Raw genomic sequence first — 16,220 nt, 5'->3', positions numbered from 1 at the left:
AGCCTGGGCAGCACGCAGCAGCCCCCGGGCCACACACGGCCTGCCTGACACCGGTGTTGGTGTGGCTTGTGAGCTAAGAATGGTTCTTACATTCTTAAGTGGTTGGGGGGAAAAATCAAAATAATATTTTGTGACAAGTGAAATTATATGAAATTCGGGTTTCAGAGTCCATAAATCACATTCATTCGCTGACATGTGGTCTGGGGCTGCCTCTCTGCTACAAGGCACAGTTGGGTGGTTGCGACAAAGAAGGGATGGCCCGCCAGGCCCAAAATGTTTAATATCTGGCCCCTCACAGAGAAAGTCTGTGAGTCCTGCCCTAGAGTGTTGGGGATGCAGGCCCGGTTTCTGAAGCTTGGGCTCCGGTGGATCGTCCCTACAATGATCTGGGGAACAACAGAGAAGGAGCAGGGGCGCAGCAAGGGGGGCCGCGACCCACCAGGTGACTGGAGCGCTAGAGGTTGCCCTGCTTCAAACCCTCAGACCACCCTCTACATTTCTCTTCCTTGATGGATTACTCAAAACCTCTGCTCATCTTCAGAGCAGACATGGCCAGATACTAATCAGGTCCCCAGCTCAGGGGACCCTCCACACTGGCTCCCAGCTTCTCGTAGGTGATTCATTTGTAATCCAGGCACCTAAAAAGGGGAAGGGGAAGGGGGCGGGAGGGGGACACTGGCCTCCCATACTCTGATACAGCCCCACATGGCTCAGACAAGACGGAAACTCTCCACGTTTGAACAAGTGTGAGGAAGGCCACAAACTCAGGGCAACTGCTCAACGGTTGGTCCCCTCGGCTAACCCAGCTACAGCACAGTGACCGGGTCACTTAATCATGTGGGTCCCTGTGCCCTCGTGGGGGACAGGGGATAACACGATGCCCTACCCCCTAATTGATACAATACGCATAAACAGGGCACATAAAGAACTACAGGCAAAGGAAAAGAGCCTTAGAGAGGACGGTCAAGCCCTTTATTTGGGAGGGCTGGTTCTTCAGGCATTCCCCATGTTTGGTTCAAGCCTATAAACAGAGGGTGCCAAAAAAAATGTGTACACATTTTAAAAAAGGAAATAACTGTATTTAAACTGTAATACTCAACATATACCAATAACAAAATACGAATATAAGTCATGCGTATACATGTGTTTGGTAACCCCCCACAGTAAGTCATTAGCAATAAAAATTAAACTTTAATATAATGGGAAACTGTAATGTCCAATAACTTGGGTCATATTGTCATAAGTTCTCAGTATGTCGTATTTCGTTCTTATGCCCTTCGCTCTTTCTATCAGAGCAGTTACCTTTCCAAAGTCACTGTGGCATCAGCCTTAAGAAAACTGTCGAAGGCACTGTGTACATTAAACTACGCAGCCTGAAAAACGGTGTAAGATTCAACAGACATTTCCTTATGGCTGGCCACGTGTTAAAAAAGGCTTTTCTTTCACAGGAGACCCGGTGAGTTTCGCCCTCTCGTCATTCAGCATATAAATGGCCACACTTCACCCTGTTTGAGTGGCCAAAAAGATCAGATTCTAAATTCTGGTTCAAGGACACCCACTGGAGGGGACATATGATCTGGATACGTAATACCCCCCCACCCCCGCTGTGACCTGTTACTCCACTTTCCTGTTCTTGATTTTCACATATGTTTACGATGAATTTAATATGTAACTCCAAGTGCACCCCACACCCTGTATGGGATGAGATGGGTGCACACATGCAAATCGTCACCAACCACATGCAAATAATGAGATTTCGATTAAGAGAAACTCAAACAAGCCAGCGAAAATTCTCACTCAGGGGCGTGAGTGAGATGATGGCCACACAGTGTCACACTGATTACACAAATCTTTGCAATTCTTAGTTGAGAATGGTCATAACAGATTTTGAGAAATTTCTAGAAAGTTCACAAACTACCTCGGATATAGTTTCAGGTAAAGAATGAAAAAGTACTCAGCACTAGCCTCTTTAGAAAAGGACAACAAATCCTAAATTTGGGGGTGAACTTACTGATTTTTCCTCTTCAGGCTAAACCAGAATGTCAGCTATGTTTGTTCACATAGAGAATGCAACAGGAGGCAGGTTTTCTAAGTGGCTTGCACACAGTGAAGAAAAATTCCCTGTACTGGCCGCTCCCAGTGTCCCTGGTGCAGGCCGAGGGGAGGAGACTCCATGTGCTGGCCCGTCTGTAGGGTCCCCACGGCACCCAGGAGCAGACAGGACGCGGACCAGCCAGTCCAGGAGTGGCTGTGTGCAGACATGTGTCGAACTGCCTTCTGAGAAGAAAACGGGAAACGCACGATTAGCTGTGTTCAGCTTGCTCCTCTCTCCACCTTCTCTTTTTCACTATTGCCATCTTGCCCACCTGCACCATGGGTGTGGTTAGTGCTCTGGCTCACAGCTCCCTCTCAAGCCGGGACCTCTCTGGGCCCCAGTGGTCCTGGCTCCACACACTGGGAAGCGACCCTTGCAGACATTCAGGTCCCCCCAACTCTGGTGCTCCATCTGTTGCTGCAGCTGAGATGTCTGCGTGAATATGGGGACCATCTCACACTTCATTTGTCTTCTCTGATCCCCCTCCCTGCCACTTTTGGGTGGCTTTGTTCTTTTAGGACCTTCCCATGCTAGTCATTGACTTTCTATATTTACTTCCATAAAAAATGATTTTGTTCAGTGTGAGGTCGGAGGGATAGTGGATGGGGGGAGGGGGGTTCACAGTGTGAGGATGTAAAATGATGAACGTCTAAGTATTACCTTGTCTTGTACACCTGAAACTAATAAATTTAAAAAAAAAATGATTTTGTGAGGGTATTACCATTGGGTTTCCCAAGAAAACATGTGTCACGGCCTGTGCTGAGTGGGGAATCTGTGCAAACAACTGCGGGGTCTTTGGTGACCTGGGTTTCCCGATTTCCTCCGTGTCTGAGCTCTGCTGTGCTACAGGAGCCTTTGAATGAGGTGACCCTTCAGTTCTCAAACTCACACAATACACCCATTGAGAGGCGCAAAAACTTAGTCAACCTTTTTTCTTCTCTCTGGAGCAAGAGCATCAGGAAGTGAAACTGAGCTGGGGACAGTACACTGTCTCCTATCCTAAAGAAGCAGTCACTCGCTGGGTCTACACTGCACCATGACCCGCTCATAACAAGCGTCCTGAAGGCAGGCCGCTCCCCCTCCTCACTTTGTGCACCAGCCTGTCGTCTCAGGAAGAAGACTAACCTGGGAGCCAGGAACCTGGCTTTGGCTCCATGCATCATGATAGCCAAGTCACTAAATCCTTCTGCGTTTCGACGCCTGTAACATGTCAGGATTCACCCAAAAATCATGTCTCCATTTCCTGCCAGTTATAACATATAGATTCCCTCTCGATATTAACCTTCTGAAACGTCCAAAGAAATATAACTGAAATTCACAAAGAAAAGTAAATCATCTTCAGAGTAAATGTTGTCCTTCGTGGTCATTGCCCAAAATTCATTTAATCCTGCAAACCAATCTAAAATCCATTCTCAGATCAAGGAGTGGTCAACTCACTCAGGCCAGGAAGGCCAAGGTGGTAATAACCACCACCTTGTAAGCACCTACATGGGGCCTCTAGGGCCCAAAAGATCTGATGCACTTTCCAGAAAGGTCCACCACCTCCACGAACAATGGGAAGACCTACCTGAAGGACTGCCTGAAATGCACCCTGGCAGCTGCCCCCTGCACGGTCATAGCCGACCAACAAACCTGGACTGTAAATCATCTCCCATGTGCAGATACAATACCACATTCTAACTGCAGGAAATTCTTTGTGTAACCAAATCCTACAGATACTTAAAAATGTGTAGCTATTAGGAACATTAACCTTCCCTTCTAAAGTTCAGAGTCTAAGCAGACCATAATCTTTCATCAACCTAGAAAATAACTGATAAGCCAATCTTCCTGTAAAACCATTAACAGATTCTGCTTTTCTGTCACCAGGGTAATTTACTGAGGCCAATTTTAATCCTACCACTAAACCACTAATCCCGTGACTCTACAGAATTGTCCCCAAGTTTGCGTTGCTATGGCAAGTACTTTCACATTCGCAATTCACTTAGTCATATTTTTTAAGTTGGCTTGATGAATGAGATCATCTTCCTTGTCTCTTATGTGAAATAGTAAAAAGCCATTTTTGAAACAGGGAAGCCACTTGTGCACCGGAGCTGTGCCATACAGGTCACAATCATACTAAACGATCCTTGGTATTATTCAAAAGGACAAATTATCATCATTACGCTAATGGTCACGCTAAAGACATGAAAAGCTTCGGTAGGGTGAATCTAAATCGGGTGGGAAATGATTATCTATGCGAATGGGGGTATTTTCTCAAATTGGCATAAAAGTGTCCTCTGTGTCACTGATAATGTCAATATAAATTATGCGTCACCAAAAGCAGCACTCATTCACATTAGGAAATTTCCTGAGTGACACCCAAGCCCCAGTTTTCTGTGCACAAAGGCCCTTCTGGTGGGGCCACATATGAATGAATAGAAATGTGTTTCCTTCTTGCCTTCCAACAGGAAAAACACTGTGATTAAAGCTACTGGGACAGAGTCAACCAGAGACAGGTATCCAGAGACACACTGGCTTGCGTGGCAACACCACAGCCACCCAGGATGTTAAAAATAGAGATGGAATCCTCTGCGATGCTCCGTATTAATATATTTCTGAGATATGGCTTAAGAAGCCACCCTTGTGAATTAAATACGAGTCAATCCAAAAATGCAAACCTGTGCAACATCGTGTAAACAAAATAAATCCAGAAGTGAAAACATGACAGATCCGCCTCTAAACAATTCCAGAACTGCACCAAAAAAGTTTAATTAAACTATGAAATAGGATCTGTTCACTGATTCATCCATCCATTAAAAACAAACAAACAAAAAAAGCTAAGTCTTTCAGGGGAGAAAATCCATTTTTTAGCTCTAGTTAAAATCACTGGAATCGTCATGGAGGTAAACAATGTAGGGCCGCCCTCACCAGCCCAGCCCTCAGCCCCATTGCGACCAGCAGAAAGTGGAACTACTCACGTTGAGCTCTGTGCTTTCCTGAATTAACACTGTCAGTCAACACTTAATGTCAGGTTATTTCCACCAAAATTAGTTCAGGAACAATAAAAGTGACTCTTGCTCACTACCCTGAAACATCAACTGAACACGCAGCGAAAGCCAGGAACAGCCTCTCTGCAGGATTGTGCTGCACCCTTCACTGTACTAAATTCCAAAGAACATTCTGGAATGCTTAAATAAATCAAGGCTTAAGGCAGCACCAAGCCAGCTCGAGCAATATAGGTTAAATAGTGCCATATGGAAAGACAGACACATGTTGCCCTTTCTGAAACAAAGGGGGAAATTCTTAAACAAATACCCTTTACTTCCACATGGGAAGAGCTGAAGACAGAGGGTTTTTCAAGTGTTACTAAATATTGCTAAAAAAAAAATTTCTGAATTCTTAGCCATTAAGAAAAAACTAGAGTTTTAACAGAGAACCTCGGTTTTTTAAGAGTCTCCCTTTAGCTGTGTCCTGAAAGCTAATACCACGTTAGCCCATCTACACTCACCATCCCTAAGTGAGCAAGAAAATAACAGACCAGCTGTGTGATGGCTGAGCTGACATCAGCAATTCCCTGGGGTTCTAGAAACAGTGAGAGACAAGTCTACCTGCTTCTGAAGGACTAAAACACCAGATTAATTCTGTCTTGAAAATAAAATATATTAATATCTATCCTATTTTCACCACAACGCGGAGGAGCTGTCTGAACTTCACAACATATAATACCTAGCTCTTAAAGTGAATTTAATAGCTTGATTAAGTTCCTGACCAAACCACACACACACACACACACACACACACACACACACACACACACTCCAGAAAAAGAAAATCTACCAGAATGAATACATATTTGAAGTAAAGAGTAAAATGTATCTAAATCTGACATAGTTGCCTTTGAAACATTTTTTTTTCTCTATTCTCCTGTGTGGTATTTTACTCATTACATGTATTTACATGTTTGCCTTCTAAAAATAGTTGCATTTCTAATTATTCCTGCTTTGTAATTTTCAGTACCATTTGAAGTGAAGCCTACATGCCAGATCTTTTTTGGAAAACTACTTTTAAGGAATGTTGAGAGCCACAAAATTACACTTCTTTACAATCTGAATGTATGCCACTGGAAAACATTTCATTCTGGACATAAATATGACAGCCAGCGCTAGCTTTGGACAGAAAAGCTTCAGCTGCTCAAATCACGTGCAGCCACATTCAAGGGACAAAGAATACACAAACGGACGGTTACAACTGCTAATTCTTCCGTTTGGCTCAAATATGCTTCATAGACCTTAGCAGACAGTGCAAATCTCAAATGCAAGTGATGCATTTATCGTCCCCATCTGCGTATGTACCCTTACTGAACAATTTAAGTCATTCCCCTAAAATAGTCCTTGTGGAAGAAAACTAATTTTAAATAAATATACTTTTGAAAGAACTGGATAAGACATTTTAAATTCATAGTGAAAGTTTTTCTTTATTCTTCCCATAAGGTTAGTTTAATAAATTCATCAATAAACATCTGATGTGATTCTTTTCTTAGAATGGGTTTGTGACAATTTGCCAATATTCCTGAAAACTGTAAAATATTCATAGCTAGAGTTCAGTAATAAAGAGGATTTCCCCCATCAATCACTCCCCACCTCTGTTAGAGAGTGGGGGGAGGGTGATCTCAACTCACTCAGGGCAGAGGTCACCCCTCCATCAAAGAGAAATGTCCTACCTCCCAAACCCCAAACTCACTTGTTCCTGGAACCAGAAAGGACTGAGGCCAAGGCTTGAATCTATCAAATGTTGTCACTGTCGTGGCCTCAAAATACATTTAAACCCTTAATAGGCTGCTGCCAACATACTGTTGGCCATGGGTGGAACGGCTGGAGGTGACAGCCCCAGAGGGAGGTCAGGAGGGAAAGGAGGTACACAGTTGCAGGAGTTAGCACATGCCACCAGTTAGAACAGCCACGCCAACACAGGAGTCGGATAATTTCTAGTCCCCAGACTCACAGGGAAGCTGAACAGAGCCCAGGGACACCTATCTGCAGTCCACATTTACACCTGCCTCCGAGAAGCTCCATCCTGCTCTCTGTCTCCGTGATACTCTTGGAGGAGTCTTCCAACCACCGCCCGCTCAGACTTCAGAACCCATCACGTCCTGACACAGCAATTCACTTGAAAAATGCAAATCCACATGAGAGGTTTCGACCCACAGGATAAGGGTCTGGGAGTCAAACATGTGAACGCAATTAATTCTTCCCATTTAGACATTAATAATTCTGGAAGTGCAGGTCAAAGGCAGCCCTGGATGCTGGCTGGGCACTGCTGGGTACTGATATGGCAGAGGAACACACTGAGGGGCCAGCCCAGCTGGCAAGGCTCCCTCCGAGCTGTCCAGGGGCCCACTGTGCACACCTCTGCATTACATTCAGGAAGATGCCGGTTAGGTGAAGTCGCCCAGGCCTCCAGTGGGGGAGGGGTTAGGGCAGCGAAGAGATGCGTTTTGGAAAGAACTGATTCAGCTCCATCCAAGTGTTCAAATGTATGAACACTTACAGCATGTAAGATATCTGCTTTTGAAGAAGGAATGTCACTTCTACATTCAAGTATTTATAAAGCAGACAATCTAATCAAATAAATTGAACTTTTTTCCTGCTTTCTTCTATTAGTTCTGTGACTTCTGCTGAAATCTATGCCTATCATTGAGTTCATGTGTCTCTAGCTAAAGTGGTCATCAAACACCAAGGAAAAAGTTATTTCCTTCACATGTAATAGAGATGCTTTATTCAGTTAGAAATCTAGTTACATTATAAGCAAAATGCCAGTTTTAACTGTATAATTAATACATGCCCTTTCCCCCAATGTGGAAAATGGAATGAAAACAAGAATAATGTACTATCTTGAACATTTAAACCAAGCACACTTTAACAGGAGAGCACACACGTTTGGACAAGCTCCTTCCTGCTGAACACAACCAGCTTGTATTTCGGTTTCCTATTTCTATGGCATTAAGGTATAATGCAGCTGAAACTCTAAACACAACCTCCAGTCAGACTTACGGCCACTCCCACAAAAATTCTTTTAAAAAGATTCCTTCTGGTAAACTGCGAACAAGAGCCATGCATATCCTGGAAAATGAATAAACAAAAACCCACAACAGCCCAATAAACTGAGTACTGGTGTTTCAAGAACAATCCGTGACTAAAGTTTACTTAAATCCCCAGGTCACATTATCATTTTCCCCTATTGGGTAAGGCTGAAATCCATCTGTTAGAGCATACCCCATTTTGAAGTGTGCTTTAAAGAAGCCTCCTTTTTCCCTTCATTGCTGCGAAATCTCAACATCCAATGCTCCAGTATCTCCATGTAGGACCAAGTAAGGTAATGAAGGTAAAGTTTAATTTATGGAAGTGGAGACAACGTGCTTTTAACATTGACCTGTTTCTAAAAACATCTCATTCTATTCACTCCATGTGGGTTTCTGGGACAACATCTTGTCCAGTAAGAAATGTGGGCCTTCAGACTGACTAATCTCTAACTTAGTCAGGCAACTTTAAAGGTTGTTTACAAATAACAATGGGATTAACGCTAGTCATGCTAGGTATTCTCAGGTCCTGGGGACTAGCGTCAGTTACACATCCCAAAGTTAAAATTCTTCATCTAGTACGTTTCAGTATGCTAAGCCTTTTGGGAAGATGACTCTGACAAACCAAAGCGTTCCGAAATTAAAATAAGCAACACTCCTGTCCTTCCATCGGTGAATACGGTACCTACCAAATATGCACTCCGCTGTTTGGTTTCATTTTAGAGAGGCGTTCTCACTCCCTTTGGTTAGCTTTATTACACATCCCCCGGGATTTTTTTTTTTTTTTTTGGTACAGTGTTACTGTGCTCTGAAAGTTTCAGTATATTCACATTAGCACGTTTGAGAAAACCAAGTCCCGCTAATGAACTAAGAAAAATATTAGACATGCTATGTTCGTATCTGAGCACATCAAAACTCCAATTCCATTACCAAAGACTGGGCCTTGCTCAGAGGTGTTTCTCTCAGGCTCACTGATGGTGGTATGGCCGTCTCTCTGGTGAAACCAAAGATGTCCTCTGCTGTAACCCAACCCTCAGACCCAGGCACCCCCCACCCCCACCCGGCTCTGCTCAACTCACTCCAATTTTACCAAGAGGGGAAAACTATTCCAGTGCAGCAGTGGCATGTGGTATATTTAAAACTAGGCGGTTTGTGCAAATACAAATAACACAGCTACTGTTTCGAGGCCATAATCAAAAAATGCAAGAGAAAATGAAGGAGGCACCAACAAATGATAAAATGAGCCTTTTCCAAGCGGCAGGAGAAAGTAACCTATCAAATAGCACGCATGCCTAGTTCCTTAAAGCAGCACTTACATTCCTCACCAAAATACTCAGATCACATTAACAGAGCTGCTTGAAAAATAATCTGGAGAAGATCCTGTAGGGGGAAGAGTCACCCAACGCTGCTTCTACCCCGGTCAGTTCTTTAATGGTGTTTATTACGCAGCTATAGGGTGGAGGTCCATCAATTTTTAAATCATGTTTTATCAGGATTGGAGGCTTAAGGGCAGGTTCACCGAGGGAACGCATGTTTAAGGAAGACCACCACCCAAAGTTCCTTTTGTGACTCGCTGGTAGGTGAGTGCGGTGCGCGGCCGAGAGTCCCGCAGTCTTGCCCTTTGTTACGCACTGGACCCCGCTGGCAGGCCCGGCCCACGCCCACCAGCACGTCTGGGCTTCCAACACGGCCCCCCAGTCCACGCGAGCTCCTCCCCGCCAAGACCGGCTCAGGGCACCCGGCAGGACACACCCACGCGCACCAGCCCCTCGCGGCCCCTCCGTCAGTACTCCCACCCAAATCCGCGCGGGGCCCCGGCCCGGGACCGAACCAGGTGGGAGCAGTTATGTAACCGTCCTGGGGGCCACGCCTTTCCCACCACCCCACCTCCGCCAGAACAAAGTGAACTTTAAAATAGAAACCGATTACCTGGCCTCCGCCGCGCCTCGACCCCCCGCGCGCGGTCCGTGCCACGGCGAGGACCCCCGCCCCCGACGGACCCGGCCCGGGCCAGGCCCCCACTCCCCGGCTGCCCACCCCACAGGCCGCTCCCTCCCCAGCTGGTCCCCCCCTTGGCCCCCACGGACCCCCGCCTTTGTTACGGTGCGAAGTTGGGCCGTGGGTCCCCGTCTCTTTCACTTCTTGGGTTACAGTGCGGGCGTGTGACGTCCGCTCCACATGACGGGGGCGGGGGGCGGGGGCGCGGGCCGGGCCCTCCCCCACTTCTCCACCCTGGCCGCCCCGCCCACGGCCCGCCCCCAGGAAGCCCAGCAACAAGCGGCCGCGGCCCCCGCCCCCGGGGCGGGCAGGTAAATCCCCCCGCCCCCGCCCCGCCCCCGCGACGCCCCAGGCCCCGCGCAGCGCTGCCAGAAAATACAGAAATAGGAATGATTTAATCCGATGACACCTCCCCTGAGCCGCCCAGTCCTCAATCTGCGATCTCGCTGAGGGTAGGGGGGAGGCAGAGACGAGTCCAGCTCGGGCCTGGGGCGCGGAAATGGCCCAAGTGGGAGGCGCGGGGCGGGACCCCGCCTCCTAAGCGAGTTAGGCTCCTGCAGAGGGAGGACGAAGGTCGGCTGAGGTCGCCCGTGGGCCCTCGGGCTGACCTCGGTCCGGCCCGGCAGCCCCGCACACCGGACGTGGACTCGGCCGGGGCGTGGGTCCTCCCGGGGTCCCCCATCGTGGGTCTCCAGGGAGGGAGGGTGCACGCCGGGGTCCTTAACCCGCCTCCTGCAGCATCACCATCCATCCTCCAGTGAGGCAGCGCGGCAACTCCAACAGTGACCCAGAGGCGCTGCACGGCCAGGTCTGCTCCACAGCTTCCACACACATCACTACCAATATTCCCAGGGAAGCTGGTGCCATAGCAAGCCAGCACCCGACGTGGGGCGGCCGGTGAGGCTCTCCGCCGGAGAGTGCGCCCAGTGTGCGGGAAACGCGGCCCCCGCGCCGCAATCCTAGATTGGGAGGGCCGCAGAACTTTTACTGACCGTGACCAGGTCACATTCTAGAATTTGCCATCGACTAAGTATCAACTTCCAGAGAGAAAATAAAATTTGAAGCTGGAAGGCACGTGCTGCCCTTCACTTTTGTATGGAGTTAACACCAGTTTCAACAATCCTGTTCTCTGTACGCTTTGCGCCTGGCGAGTGGCCTCCATGACCCGGACCCCAAGCGCGCTGGGGCGCGCCTGCCGCGTGGAACTGAGTCAGAAAGCACCGATTCCCAATTGCTAAGAAGCATAATCACATCAGTCTTTTTCCCCTTCCGCAGGTTTCGACTTGAATCCGAAAGCGCCTCTTATGCCCATTCTTTACAGGAGGACACTCGGAGAAGGCAGGGTCTCCACTGGACTGCTGCATGCCCATCTAGCTGCACAGACTCAGATAAAAGCGTGTCCACGTCCACGTCCACAGCTGTGCAATTCAGGAGCCTGCGGATGCGCGGGGCTGGTGGGACTTAGTGTGCAGACACGTGGGCGCATGCACGCGCGCGCGCGCACACTCACACCCAAATTACCTCCGGGATGGAGAGAGCCGCTACGGATTGGCCGGCAGAGCCGTCACTCTCACGCAGGGGGCAGGGAGACTTCGCAAGGCTGTTTCCTTCCCCCCCCACCCCCCACCCCCACCGTTTCATTTAATGGTAAAACAACAGCAGAGCTCTGAAAGTTAGCCATCTGCCCGGAGTTTGCCTTCTTTAACGAGGGGGCCGTCAGACAATATCATTTAAATATATTTTGTACTTCCACAATGGATGAAAAGGGAAATTAGCAATCCTGGGAGGGGGTGGAGAGAGAGCTCCGAGTAAGAAGAGGGGGTCATCTGGGAGGGGTGGACGCAGGGTGAAGAGTTGTTCTCAACACCCAGAAGGGACTTTGGCCTTTCATTGATCTCGAAATTAAAAAATGTTTTTCACAGATCAGGTTATAATAAACGCCGGTCCTAATTTATGAACTCATTATTTTAATTTTATTATTTAAGCATGCGCCAGCAATCGTGTTTCCTTAAGAAAGAAGTGACCTATTTTTGGCTGGAGATAAACGATCATGTTAACAGATGTTAATCTTGTAATCTGTTTTTCCTGTAAGCACTTTACATACCCGGGTTTCGAGACCTTAAAAATAACATCTTTTCCAAAAAGACCTGACGTCACAATTCGCTCCCTGAAAAATGACTGTCTCCCGTTTTTTTCCTCTGCAACGATTTCAAAGCCATTAAATCTTTTTCACTTTATAAACGCTGATTTGTTCTGCCTCAACTCCCACAGGCTTTTATTTGCATTTCAAATTCCACAGGTTACACCAGTCGCCTTTTCAAAAACTGTAAACCAACAACGAAAGCAGCAAATGGCTCTTTGTGCATCTGGATTAAATACGGCGCAGAATGAATATATTTTACAAGGGGGCTGAGCAAGTTGATCTCTGCACACCCGGAGACCAAGTAATTCTTTATCAATAAGCCCAGCGGAAGGAGTAAGCTACAGACACACAACCCAGAAGCTCCTGGTCTGATCCGGTCTGCTGCAGGGAGCGTACTAACGCTGAGAATAAATGGGGCTGACTTACAGACCCGTATTTTCGGGTAAAAGGCTGGATCTCTCTGGTCCCTAACGGCAAGGTCCACTGGGTCCCTAGCCCACTGGGGATGATTGTCATCGCACACCAACCTTCCTTCATAAACCGCTGTCTTAAATACCCGACTCGGCTGGCTTTTAGCAAACTTATCCATACAAAGTTTCTTTAAAACTTGACGAGGCGGTTTGATCTAAATACCGATCGTAACTATTCAGTATGTTAGTTCTCCCTGGAAATGGCAGACGAGGCGCTTTTCCACCCCCCCCCCCAAACATATACATACCCCACAGCATTCTTCTTGTCTTGCGTATACCGGGCATGTATCGGGATCAATACCTCCTCCCCCACCTTCACCATCACCCCGGCCCCGCCTCAGCCAGGCTGGGTGCCCCTCCGAGGAGGCCCTGCCACCCGGATCCCCCGCCCCACCCCTCTCAGAGTCTTTGCGGGAACCCTCGCCCCCCACCCTCACCCCCGCCCTAACTTCCCTTCCAAGCTTTCACTACTTTAATGTTAGGGTCACTTATAAGGTTCCAGCTGATGGGCAGGCAGCCAGGGGAGCGGGGAAGACAAACCTCCCCCCCCCACGGCGCAAACACGTCCCCGAGGCAGCAGCACCCGGTGCCCACAGCATCGAGCCCATCAGCTAAACCCTTAATAATTGAAGCGGCCCCTCCGACCCCACGGCCCCATCACCCACCTTCATTAGCTGGAGCGTTTTACTTTAAAGTAAGGCAATTTGCTCTTTGTCTCTTAATGGATGGAGAGCGCATCCAAGCTCCCCTCCTCCCGCGTCGCCTTTGACGAAGTGTACAAAGCCAGAGCCTCTTCCGCGCTCCCACCCGGCCCCCACCCCGCCCCTCCACTGCGGTAAAAACCACCTCCCTGCGCTCGCCTCCGCGCCCGAAGTTGCATCTTCCCTCTCCTGGAATCGCGGAGCCCAGCCACTACCAGCAGGGAAAGCCCAGCCGCCCTCCCCGCGCCCGGGAGCCCCTCCCCGGCGCCCCCCACCCGCGGCGCACACCGCGGTCCCCGGCGCGCCCAGGCCCGGGCCCCGCGCCCCCCGCCCCCCGCGGGCCCGCGGCGCCCCCCCACCGCGGCCCCTACCTTGGCGGGGAGGCGGCGGCCCGGGGGGAGGACGCGCACGCCCCGCGCCTCTGAAGGTGAAGCCGAGCGCCGGAGGCGCGGAGCCGAGCGCTGCACTAGACCGACCGCGCCAGCTGCGCCCGGGAGCGGGGGACGCGCGAGGGCGCGCGGGGCCCGCCACGAGCCCGGCCCCCTCCCCGCGCCGCCCGCGCGCGCCCCGGCCGCGCCCGCCCTGCCGGAACCCCGTCGCCCGCGGGGCTCCGGGGGCTGCGCGGCTGGGGGCGGGGGCCGGGCCCCCGCGGCCGGGCGCAGGCCCGCGGCTTCCCCCAGCCCAGGAATGGTCTGCCCTGTAGGGAACGCACACGCTCCACTATTGTCTCACCAGCACGAAGTTCGGCCACACTGCGGGGAAAGTCTGGGGGCTGCGATGACTCAGGCGCAGCCCGTTCTGCCCCACATAGCCCTGAATCACGGTCCCCGCCGCTGGTTGGTGCCCCTCCCCTCCAGGACTCCCGCGCCGCGGGCGCGGTGCGGGGAGCTGTTTCCCCGCACACCGGCTCCACGCGCGCGCGTCCATGCGTGCAGACGTGTCGGGGACGCATTCGGAGCCGCCTCCCGCACCTGAGCGCGGGGCCTGGCGTCCACAGCCGGGCTCCTTCCGGGGGTCCCGGTGCGGGCGCGGCGCCAGCGGCCTGCGCTGCGCGTTTACTCAACTTCCCGGCCGCCGCGGGCAGGGTGCTCGCGAGGTTACGGCCTGAATTAGGACCGAAGGGTCCTGGAAGGACTTCAGAACCGGGTTCTGCTGCGCGGCGATGGAAACGTGACTGTTGTTTTATTTTTATCCTTGAAAAGTTCAACTCTTAATTTTCAATTTCTCAAACTCCACTTCTCACCCCAACTACTCTCCGTGGGCCGCACTTAGTTGCGATGACTTAAGTCTGGGAACCGAAAAATCCCAATTTGGCTCCCCAAGGCGTTAGTGGTACGCGGGGGGTCGGGAGTGGGTAGCGGGAGAGGAAGAGGGCGGAGCGTGGGGGGGCGGGGAGCGCCCCTGCGCGGGCGGCGGCGTAGACCCGGAGCTGTGGCCTGCGGAGGGGTAACGCCATGCGCTCCCACCGCTCCTGGCCATATTGTTCTCGCTCCTCGTGATGAGTCCGCAGTGGGGGTGGACTCTGTCCAAGAGACCCACCCCGCGCTGCTCCACACGCCGCGCTGCAGTCCACGCGTCACCTTCCGCGGTGGTATTTCTCGGGGCCGAACCTTCGCTACCACTCACTGCAGCTGCAGCTCCGGGGTCTCTTCAACTTAGGACGTTTACAACAGAAACTACTACCGACAGCTAAGGGAGGAGCTTGTGCCTGCAGAGCCGGACTCTCAGGCACAGGGGCCGTTCCGCCGGCGTGCGATGAGTGTGTCTCCGTGGACGGACAGGGCAGAAGGGCCGAGGACCTCCGCGAGAAGGATCTGAACCCTAACGCGTGCACTGCTGGTCGGCGATCCGCACGGACCTGGAGAGCAGGCGGGGTCTGCGGTGGGTTCCAGCGCGAACGCCTAAGTGGCATGTGTGCCTGAACAATCCCATTTGACCGATTCATAGAAAAGTGTGCAGCTGCCCACAGCTCATTACAATACACAGTACAAATGCACACATACAAGCATCCTCCAATTCAACTCATCACAAGGCTAGGAGTGGCACATATAGACATAGATATACTGTCACAGATACTGTCTGTATCACCCACAAAAATTAAAATTTACATACTTGAAATTGTAATGATTTTTGCAGTGTTTTCAAATGGATTTAAGTTGATGGTAAAATCTACTCCATTCATCTGCGTTTGGGGGTCTGTTAAAAACTACACTATTTCACTAATAACTTCCACGTGTTAAAAATTGACAAGTTACATCAAGGAACAGTGAGCAAAACTTCCAAAGTCCTCTACATAAAACTGTGACTTCCGTGACTTACCTCTTTGCTCCATTCTTCACTCGGGGCTATGCCTGTTCTACCGTAATATTGTACTTTTAAGAGATTTTCTGTCGTCCACGTTTCTCTACAATGCGTGCAGAATCTGAGAATGTAATTGGAAAGATGGGCAAGAGTTATGTTCTGGAAAACGCACTTTGAGGGCCAACGTGGTTTTGCTACTGGATGGAGGCCTTTCCCGACGGCAAGGTGTGCTGAACGTTATTGGCGCACAAAGTCACAAGCAATGGTCCATCTGTCTATGCACCATTAGCAGCTTGTTCTGGGGGAAAATTGGTATAAACACAAAATATGTAATGAGAGTTCCCATAATATTTATATGACATATTTAACATTGCCAAAATTTCAACTGTTTAATATCTTCAAACATTTCAAGTAACAATTAAAGTTTAAGGCCACTGTTTCTATACCAATTACAAAT

At 49.9% G+C, this 16,220-nt stretch overlaps 1 protein-coding gene across 4 annotated transcripts in view; it reads right to left on the bottom strand.

The window, feature by feature from the left end:
• The window catches only part of ZNF516 (zinc finger protein 516), a 113,958-nt gene extending 100,072 nt beyond the window's left edge, over window positions 1-13,886 (bottom strand). For 2 of the 4 annotated variants that reach the window (XM_081078647.1, XM_081078651.1), the window contains exon 1: window positions 13,834-13,886. The gene's annotated coding sequence lies outside the window, so the exon portion shown is untranslated. Of the gene's footprint in view, window positions 1-10,237; window positions 10,295-13,426; window positions 13,516-13,833 lie in introns of those variants that run through there. The other 2 variants (XM_081078648.1, XM_081078649.1) reach the window with 2 other exon arrangements.
• Between the last annotated feature and the right edge of the window lie 2,334 nt (window positions 13,887-16,220).

This window comes from Rhinolophus hipposideros, assembly GCF_964194185.1.
Source record: "Rhinolophus hipposideros genome assembly, chromosome: 17".
Classification (NCBI taxonomy): Eukaryota; Metazoa; Chordata; class Mammalia; order Chiroptera; family Rhinolophidae; genus Rhinolophus; species Rhinolophus hipposideros.
Note: the sequence above shows the minus strand (reverse complement) of the source record. Positions and strands in the feature narration are given on the sequence as shown.